The sequence below is a fragment of the Tenrec ecaudatus genome, chromosome 10 (assembly GCF_050624435.1).
Source record: "Tenrec ecaudatus isolate mTenEca1 chromosome 10, mTenEca1.hap1, whole genome shotgun sequence".
Classification (NCBI taxonomy): Eukaryota; Metazoa; Chordata; class Mammalia; order Afrosoricida; family Tenrecidae; genus Tenrec; species Tenrec ecaudatus.
Genome location: NC_134539.1, coordinates 115,657,089 through 115,666,768, shown reverse-complemented (window position 1 = coordinate 115,666,768; position 9,680 = coordinate 115,657,089). Strand labels below are relative to the sequence as shown.

The 9,680-nt window shown below is 48.9% G+C and overlaps 1 non-coding gene across 1 annotated transcript; it reads right to left on the bottom strand.

Moving 5' to 3' along the window:
• Window positions 1–2,960: 2,960 nt before the first annotated feature.
• LOC142460314 (U2 spliceosomal RNA) lies at window positions 2,961–3,151 on the bottom strand. Its single transcript, XR_012786546.1, has one exon. It is a non-coding gene; the product is annotated as a U2 spliceosomal RNA (small nuclear RNA).
• Window positions 3,152–9,680: the final 6,529 nt, after the last annotated feature.

Sequence of the window (9,680 nt, the reverse complement as noted above, 5' to 3'; positions counted from 1 at the left end):
GTCCATCAACTTTCCGAACGGATGAAAATGTCAACTCATAGTGCATTTGGAGTTCATTCTACCAGGCAGACTGTTAATCAAGCTTTCTATTTAGAGGTTCTGAAAAGATTGCATAGCAGTGTGTGACAAAAAGGCCGGATTGTGGCAGATGGGAGACTGGTTTTGCGACCATGATAATGCACCTTCTCACGCAGCCATCTCAGTGCACCAGGTTTTGGGCAAAAAACAGCACTCCTCTCTTGTCCCACGCATCTTACTCACCTGACCTCACTCTGTGACTTCTTTTTGTTTCCATGAATGCAGAGGGACAGGAAAGGACAACCATGTGACGATGTAGAAGAGGTGAAGAAAAACCAGGGGAGTGCTGTCAGCCAAACACACAGATGAGTTTGGAAAACGTTTCCAAGAATGGAATAGCAGATTTGACAAATGTATGAAATGTAATGGAGAGTCCTTTGAAGATGATGAGGTTGTTTTGTAAAAAAAATTTAAATACGTAGCTTTGGGGGGGGAAATCTGGGGTTTTTTTTTGGAGGGCATCCCCTCATAGATTCAGGATGCTCAATGAACCTAAAGATCAAGAAACACCAGGAAAAGTGTACAAAAGCACCTGTAATCAAATTAATTAAAAGCCATGATAAACAGAAAATCATAAAAACTGCACGAGAGAAAAGACACAGTACAAAGATAATGACAGCAGATTTATATCAAGAAACAATGCAAGCTTGAAGGCAGTGGAGCCGCAGCCTTAAAGTGGACCAAGAAAAAGCTGTCAATCCACAATGCTTTACTCAGCAACAACATCTTTTAAAGATCAAAGTGAAACAAAGACTATTTTTTTACACATTTAAAGGATAGAAGAGTAAGCCTCCAGCACATGTGCACTCAGAGAATATAAGAGAGTGTTTCAGAAAGACAGAAAATTATATCAAATGGAAAACTGACTCTCTACAAAGGAACGAAGAATCTCAGAAATGCTAACTGCATACTTCACTCTGTAACCTTTCCCCTAGTTATTTAAATGTCTGTGAGAGAGAATCGACTATTTAAGGTAAAAATAACAACAATTAATTGTGGGGTTTGTAATATACACCTGCTACAAAGGAATGGCCAAAGGCCAGGAAGGGAGAAGTGGAAGTTATGTTGTGAGGGTCTCACATGCTGCACAGGGGGTGTGCTATAAGTTGAAGGTAGATGGTAATAAACAGGTATATGGTGGAGACAGGTGGAAATATGAAAATAAAAATTATTGATAAATTACCAAGGGTTCACAAGAGTGGGAGGGGTGGGGAGGGAGGGGGGAAAAGAGGAGCCGATACCAAGGGCTCAATAGAAAGGAAATATTTTGGAAATGATGATGGCAACATAGGTACAAATGTACTTGATACAACTGATGTATGAATTGTTATAAGAGCTCTAAGTGCCCCCAATAAAATGATTTCTTTAAAAAAAAAAAGCTAAAAATACAGGCAATACATTCTAAAGCAACCACGGAAATAAAACAAAGTAATTGTTCGATTGGATAAAAAACAATACCAGGACCGAACTTTATGCTATTTATAAATAACTTCCTTTAAATAAAAAGATAAGTTTAAAGTAAATAGCAATTCCACACAGATTTTCCAGATAATTGAAGTCGAAGGGATACTTTCCAATTTATTCCATGAAGTCAGTATTATCCTGACATCAAAACTAGAAATAAAACAAATTAAACTATAGACCAATATTCTTCATGACCACAGATGCAAACATTGTAAGAACTTTACTAAACCAATGCTAACAGCAGAGAAAAAGGGTAATACATCAGGACTAAATTATGCATCCTAGACAGGCAAAGTTGGCTTCACATCTGAAAATCAATGTCGTTTACCACTTAGCCACCTGAAAAATGAAAACCCATACAATAATTTCAACAGGGCAGAAAAGCCCGCCCACAAGATCCATCAGGCGTTCTTGAAAGAGCTCTGTCAGGAGAGCGTGGTGTGCTGCGGTGTGAAAAACAACCTGAAGGGTGGCGGCGGGAGCAGAGAGGCCACTTAGCAGCCTAGGACACCAATCCTGGCTAGAGACGGACAGGGTGGTCATCTGGCCCTGGAGGTGGTGAGCAGCAGGGAGATTCTGTTTCTTTGGAGGTAAGCCCAACAGAATGTGGGGTTCAGCAGTTACAGGGAGAGAAAGGACTTAGGAGGTACAAAAGTGGCACCCGGGCTGTTTGACCTCTTCTAACTTCACAAGAAAGGGAGAGAAGAATTGCCATCAGCATCAGGCCAAGGCTGACTCTGATGAGGTGATGCTCAGACACGTCTCCACCCTCCAACCACCCCCCACCCCGACACTCTCCGCTTCTCTGCTGGTTCACGCTTTCCTTCCTTGCAATGGCCACACGGAACTCAAAGGCTCTGCTCACAGGTACGGGGCTTAGGAGGGAAGTACTAGGTCACAATCCAGGATCAGGAACGCTCAAGATGCAGTTCTTTGATCAAGTCAGCTTCCTCTCAGTTGTACCTCGTAGCGAGCACCCCTCTCTCTGGCCCTCAACCTCTCAGCCATGGGGTGCCTTGGCCCCTGCCTCATCTGCCCAAGTGTTACAAAGCCCTTTTGGTTTGACCAACAATGTGCCCAGAGACAACCCTGATCACCAGGAAGCCTTCAGTCCTTAGTTCCAAGGGGCAGCAAACAGAGCTCCCCAGAGAAGTGCCCAGAGGCATGCCACTCAGCAAGTGTTACAAAGCCCTGCAGAGACACAGCACCCCACCCACAAGCCTCCCGCCTGAAGGCACTCAGCTGTCTTGCTGTCAGTCTCCTGGTTCTGCTGTCACTGCCGCTTCTCTGCCACTGTGCCTCACCATCTCTGATGTCACAGCTCTCCGTCTCCTGGACCAAGAAGGTTCAGGGCAGGGATCACGGGTCCAAGTGAGATAGAGGCTCCCCTCCTGGCTCTTTCTTCTTCTTCTTTTTTTTTTTGGTGCACCATTCCTGGAAGTACTGCAACACCAGGTCGATGCGTGGAGTGGACGGAGCAAGCTCCTATTCCAACTCCCTGCTCCAAAAATCCACCTAATATATTGTCCTTGGATAGAGGACGTATCAGATATTAAACTGATAAGAACAGATACTACACTTGATCTTAGCCAAAAGGCTGAGAAGCGATCCCCTCCTGGCTCTTTCTTGATGGTAGTGAGATCCCCCTTCGGCCCTTGGGGTGGCTCATGTTACATCTAGTGGAAGGGCAGGACTGACCAATCCCCACTTTAGGGTTCTATGTGCCTTAGAGGTTTGGCCCCGCCCCACAAGGGTGCCATGTACCTTTTTAGCAAGCTCTCAAGTCCCCTGGGAAGGCCATAAACGACTCAGATGTGCACAGTCCTACACAGCCATTGAATAGGCGTCCCAAGGCCCATGGTTAAAGAGGCCTATCAAAGAATGCACGGCACTGCAGAAAGGCGAAGTCGGGGTGAACGATGATGGGAAGGAAGGTGGGGGCAGCAGGTTCTGGGGGGTTAGAGTAGCTCAAAGTTCAATTCAGGACATGTTAACGTTGAGATGCACACTGGACATCTAAGTTGCAATAGCTGATAGAGAGTGACATACAATTCAGGAGGGAGAGAACTTCGGAGCTTCAAATGGGGGAGTCATCAGTGCGCGGTTGGCACTTGTGGTCGTTATATAATTATTTGTCAGTTTGAGAGACTATGAGTGAAGGGGTGGAGTCTAGTCTGTCAATTGGGTCATAGCCAATGAGGCCTCTTCGTGGGCATGGCCTTCCCTTGAGGATTCTGGGAAATCTGATTTTCATTCTTGGACGAGAAGACATGTCTCTCACTCTACTTCCTTCCTGGGAGACATCCTTGAGGAGAAGCCATATGGATCTACCCTGATGCAACCCTGGGAACTGGAAAACCACGTAGAGTCCCCTGCCAGCGCTGAAAGGCTTCCAACGCCACTGGATCCAGACTTCCAAGCCACTGGCCTGTGATCTTCCTGCATTCGGCATCATTGCATGTGTTTTGTGAGTCTGAAGACGACTTGATAGATTGGTATCAGACATATGGGCTAATATCGGACTGATGGGCTTAATTTGGACTGGTTTAGGATGCTTTCTTAATGTATAATTACCTTTTATATACAACTCTCTCTCATTCACATATCTGTCTCTGAGTTTGTTTCTCTAGTCTACCCGGATTCACACAGTCCTTAAATCCAGGAGGGAAGATGAACCTCTGGGTCGAAGAGAAGACAGGGAAGAAGGGGTATCCAGGGCTCAGTCTTAGGACCCTCATTGTGAAGAGATCTGCACAGGAGAAGCAGCAAAGGTCCAAGAAGAGGGGTCAGCAATGCAGGGAGAAAGCAGGGAGTGCGTGGAAGCCAAGAAAAGCGTGTTCCAGGAAGAAGGCAATGTGTCGACTGTTGCTGCTGCTGCAGGGTGCTGGCTGAGAAGGGACTGTTACATCCCGCAACCCGGAGGCCGTCAGAGCCTTGCCGAGGACCACCGAAGTGCGGTAAGTGGGGGCAAAAAGCCTCTTTGGAACGGGGTCAAGAGAGAATGGGAACGCCAATCCTTCACAACCGCTGCCAAAAACCAGAAGAGGATGGCACACTTCCAAACTCATCCTCTCAGGGCAGTGCTAATTACCGATGTCAACATCAGACAAACGCACCCAGAGGGACGAGCATTACAGACTCGCATCCTTAGGACTAGAAGATGCAAACCCCCTCAGAGCGCTACAGCAAGTGAGACAAAGTGGCGCGGTCAGTTCAGGAGAAAAGAGGCTTTTTCCTCAAAAAGTTAAACATAGGATTTCCAGATGTGGTAGTTACATTATCTCCTGTCAACTTGAGCAAAGGGCTAGAAGCTAGCCTGTCGATCAGGTCATAGCCAATGAGGCCTCTGTGTGGGCATGGCCTTCTCTCGGGGGTTCTGGGAACCCCTGTCTTCCTCCAGGAATTCCTGGAGGCGGGACACACACTCTCTCTGTTTGACATTCCTGTGACAAGCCACATGGAGCTAGGTTGATGGAACCAGAGCCCTGGAGCTGGAGGAGCCCCGTGGAGACCCACGCCAGCACTAAAAAGAGCCAGGAAAGCAATGAATGGAAGAGAGCAGAGAACAGTGTGCCTTCAGATGGGAGGGGCTGTCATCACGGCAGTTGATCTACAGCAGAGGAAAACAGAACAGATGACAGGAGAGCCTGCAGGCGGATGGACCTGCTTGGTGTGGGACGTTAGGAAGCTCTCTTCCAAGCACCTTCCTTCAGAGAGATCAGTGGATTCCGCTGGTCTGTCCTGCCTGGAGGCCTCGATGTGCCCTCAAAGAAAGCAAACTGGTTTCTGAGAGAACCAGCAAACCACCAACCCATCCCCAAACGCCATAGAGCCCCAGGAGCATTTTAAAGGAATTCTGCCCCAAGCTGGCCAATGTTTCACTCTGAGCTCTGTCTAGAGTGTCACTTCTGTCCATTCTACTGCTATTCATGTTAAATGAACTCTTACCTCACTATTAGAGACTAAGGAGCCCCGTAGCAGTGTGACACATTGCACTGCTCACTCCAGGGTCAGCAGGTCAGCAGTTCGAAATCACCAGCCACTCTGGGGAGAAAGAGGAGGCTTCCCACTCCTGTAAAGAATTCGTGTCGGAAACCCACACGCACAGTGCCACCCTGTGCCGTCGGGTCGCTGCGCATCTGCACTGACGCGATGGTGGTGAATCTGAGTCATACTCATGGCCATGGGGTCATTCCAACTTATAGCCCCCCCTCCGAAGTCCCCCACAGCTGTGCATCTTTATGGAAGCTGACCAAAATGAGTCCCTCTAGGGGAGAGGCTTGAATACCAACCTTGCCATTAGCAGCCAAGCACTTGACCACTGCACCCCAGGGGGTCCTTGAAGAGAAATGTTTGCACAAATAACATTCAAAAGGTACAGACAGTAAGTCTCTCTCTTACCTCCATCCTCCATCAGGGTCGCTGCTCCCTGAGGCCAGTTTTCTGTGGTGTATGCGCCGCCCCCTCCACCCCGTCTGCGCAGATAAGAGCAGGTGCGTGTGTGTGTATGTGCACACAGCTCTCCTGGCCCTTTTAGAGGACAAATGCCTTCTAAACGGTACCTGCTGTTCTGCATCTTGCTATTTGCACTGAGCATGTATGTATCTTGGGGACGGTTTCCTAGCGGAACACACGGCACTCTCATTCTTTTTCTTAACGACCATGATGTCATGGTTTAAAAATAGGCCCGCGAGGTCTCAGCGATGCCTCTCTCGGAGAAGTGGAGCTTCGTTGCCCTCCCCTGAAGTGTGGGTTCGACCTCGTCACTTTAGAAGAACAGAACATGGCAGGCGCAAGGCGTGCTCGTTGAGATTCGGTCACAACGTAAGGGCAAGGCGGCGCCCTCTTTGTTTGTGATCCCCTGAAGCATTTGTTCACCAGGTGGGGACAGGCCCCCATGGGGAGGGGCCGAGGCCTCCTGCCGACAGCCAAGGTGAGTGAGCGGATGGAAAGGGCACTTCTCCAGGCAGCTCACCTGCCACCTCGTGCTGGAGTTAGAATCCCAAGCTGGGATGCCCCCAAATTATGGACTAAAAAACAAACACTGGGAGATATTTTTTTAAAGGATTTTTTAGGATTTCAAGCTACAAACTTTTCGGGTAGTTTGTTAGGCTAGAAGACAGACAGACAGATGCTGATGGCGAGCTGCTGTCAAACTGACGACCACTAGTGGTGAGCTCATCTATTACATAACTGTTGACTGGTCACTTGTCATCCTCATGATCACCAGCGGTTATTGTGTCAAACCATGTCTTAAGCAGGGTTCTCTAGAGAAACAAAACCAGGACACTTATGATTATCTATATATGAGGACAGGTGTATACAGCGAAAAGGAATCTAACAGCTAATTAGTCCACACAGCAGTACAGAGGGCTCAGTTCAACTCACTTCCATGGAACAGTCAATATACTGGAAGCCCTTCAACTTAAGTGGAAGCAGACACCGGAGTCTTCCCTCTGGCAAGACAGGCACCCACAGGCAGAAGACAGCAGGGTGGGTCAGCAACAGTCAGTAGCTTGGGAGCTCAGCAAAGTGGGCCCTTATGGAATCTCAAACTCACATGATGCACAGGAACAGGATCCACCAGCCTCCAGCCCAAGCAATGTCCCCTCCAGTAGTGTGGCGAAGCAGCTCTCGAAGGAGCCTCAAGCTCTAGCAACATGATCCACGTGTTGGCTTGGCCCACAGGTAGTGTAGCACACAGGTTGAGGCAGAGAACTAGCCACAGCAGCAGCAGGCTGGCCTAATGACCAGGGAGCAAGAGAGATGTAGGAAGCCAGGGCTGTCTTCATGTATCTCGGTCACCCTCCAATCAAGCTGCAACCTGATCAAACTCTGCCCATACATTCCTATCGGCCTAGTTGGCAGAATAAACCTAACGATCACACCATCTCACCAAGGGTCTCCTGTGCCCTCGTTGACTTTCTTCACCAAGCACAACATCTTCCTCCAGCGACCGGGCCCTCCTGTCCAAAGCAAGCAAGTTGGACAGTATTTTGTTCATATTCATAAGGGTTTTTAAAAATTTGTTTTTTTAGGGGCTCATACAACTCTTATCACAATCCATGCATTCATTAGTTTTATGTGGCTACTTCTCAGAAGTAGATCGCCAGACTTTTCTCGTCTTTGCCTGGGGGGCTCCGCTAAAACCTGGTGGAATCGATTTTAAACACCTGGTGACAGGGCTTCCAGCTCATAGCAACACAAAAGCCTCCACCGTGCGACAGACCGGTGCTGGAGATCATGAGTCCTGGCTCCGTCATCCCATTTCAATAAGAGAAACCCTCACAAGCCATGATCGAGCTTTCTCGTCCCAAAGTCTACCATGGCGATCAGCACATGCTCAAGGCACGTTTTTCTCTGCAACAGCTGGGCGAGCAGTGTGATCTTTGGCCTGGCTCCCGCGCTTCCAGGAGATGAGGTGTCCCTGCAGCAGTTATGCTCTCACCGTCACTGCGTCCACCGGCAATCCTTGCGGTCAGTGTGGAGAGCTACGTCATGTGAAGTTTCAGAATGTTTCCACTTTGTTCAGGAAGTGAAGTTAGCCAGGGAACAAACCTGTCTCTCGGAGTCTTTTCTGCCTCTGTTCTTTGGCTGGGCATGCCTCTGCAGGGTGGTGGGGACCTGTCACTGTACGCTAATGATGAAGACAAAAAAAAAATTTTTTTTTCATCTTTTCCCTGGAGAAGGCAGCTAATAGCATTCAGATATTTTGAGATGAAGCTGTTACCATGGGAATGTTCCTATATCTTTCCCTTAATAATGATGGGTAGAAACAAGTGAACAAGTACAGGCTCTGGGAAATTCTAGAAATAAAGGCAACCAGGGAGGGCAAATGAAAGCTGGGAGAACAAGCTGGAAGAGGGAGGGTTGATTAGTGTAGTCGAACCCCTGCCGTGCCTGCTTCCTGAGAGGGCAGAGGGGACGCTTCTCTCCAAGGGTCAGCCTGAAGGGTCAGCCTGAAGTGACTGAGCGTTGATGGTGCATGAGTCTTCAGCGTTGCCTAAGCTGGTCTCCCGTTCAGAGCTTTGGCTGTGGGGTACAGGGTAGCAGGGGAGGGGAATGGAAACCTAGACAGATTTGGAAAGATGCTTCTAAATCTTCCTCCATCTCTGTCTCGGCAGGGCAAGCAGGAGTCAGAACTGACCCTGGGCAAGCTGATCCCTGACTGGAGCCTGGAACTTCCCAGCTGCTTTCCTGACGTCACATGGTTAAAGGTGAAAGGACCGTGGGGGTCCTAGGTCCGCAGGCTGCAGTTTAGGTGGGGAGAAGACAATGTCCCCCTGCACCCCCAGAACACATCCTCTGTCCTCATGTCCTCTAAATGGCCTCAAGAACCATTTCTTAGCAAAGAACCTCTCCTCCCACTACTTCCTCTAGGTCGCCCCCGAGGCCCCCTCGGTCTCTGCTGGCTGGGCTTCTGCTTCCTGTCAGCCTCCAGCTGCGGGGAGAGGCAGGCAGCAGTTCAAGTGCCGCTTATCTTTGAACTAAAGATTTCAAGGACAACCACAAGAATAAGAAATCCCTCCGTTGCGGCACTAAGCAAACCTAGGTCTGAGGCCCTTGCCAGGTAAGGATTCAGGTGAGCCGGCTGTCCTGTGTCCTCCTCTCTCACCTGTTTCTCCAGGGCCTGAAGAAGTCAGAGGGCAGGCGATTGAGTGATGGGGAGAATCTTACCCTGGAGGACCATTGCCTGATTCCCTCACTCCAGAGGATGTGTTGCCTTCTGATTGATTCTGTTCAGAAGGGGCCCCTAACGCAGCCTCCCGCCAGTAGATCAATTGGAAATCCAACCTGCTCGCTGGAAATTAAAGAATTCACACCGAGTGTGGGTGAGGACAAGCAGATTGGGTGTGCACCTCCGATACAAACTCAAAACCAAACTTGCCGCCACCGAGTTGGGTCCAAATGGCAGCCAGCCTGTCGGACGGGGCAGAACTGCCCCTGTGGGTTTCTGAGGCTGTAATTCTTCAACAGGCACAGAAAGCCTCATTGTTCTGCCATGGAGCAACTGGTGGTGTCGAACTGCTGACCTTTAGGTTAGTAGCCCAACATGTAACCCACTCTGCTGCCAGGGACCCCCCCTTAATATACAAGCACCCCTTAAATACCACGAAAAGAGGCAAACTGCAATACTA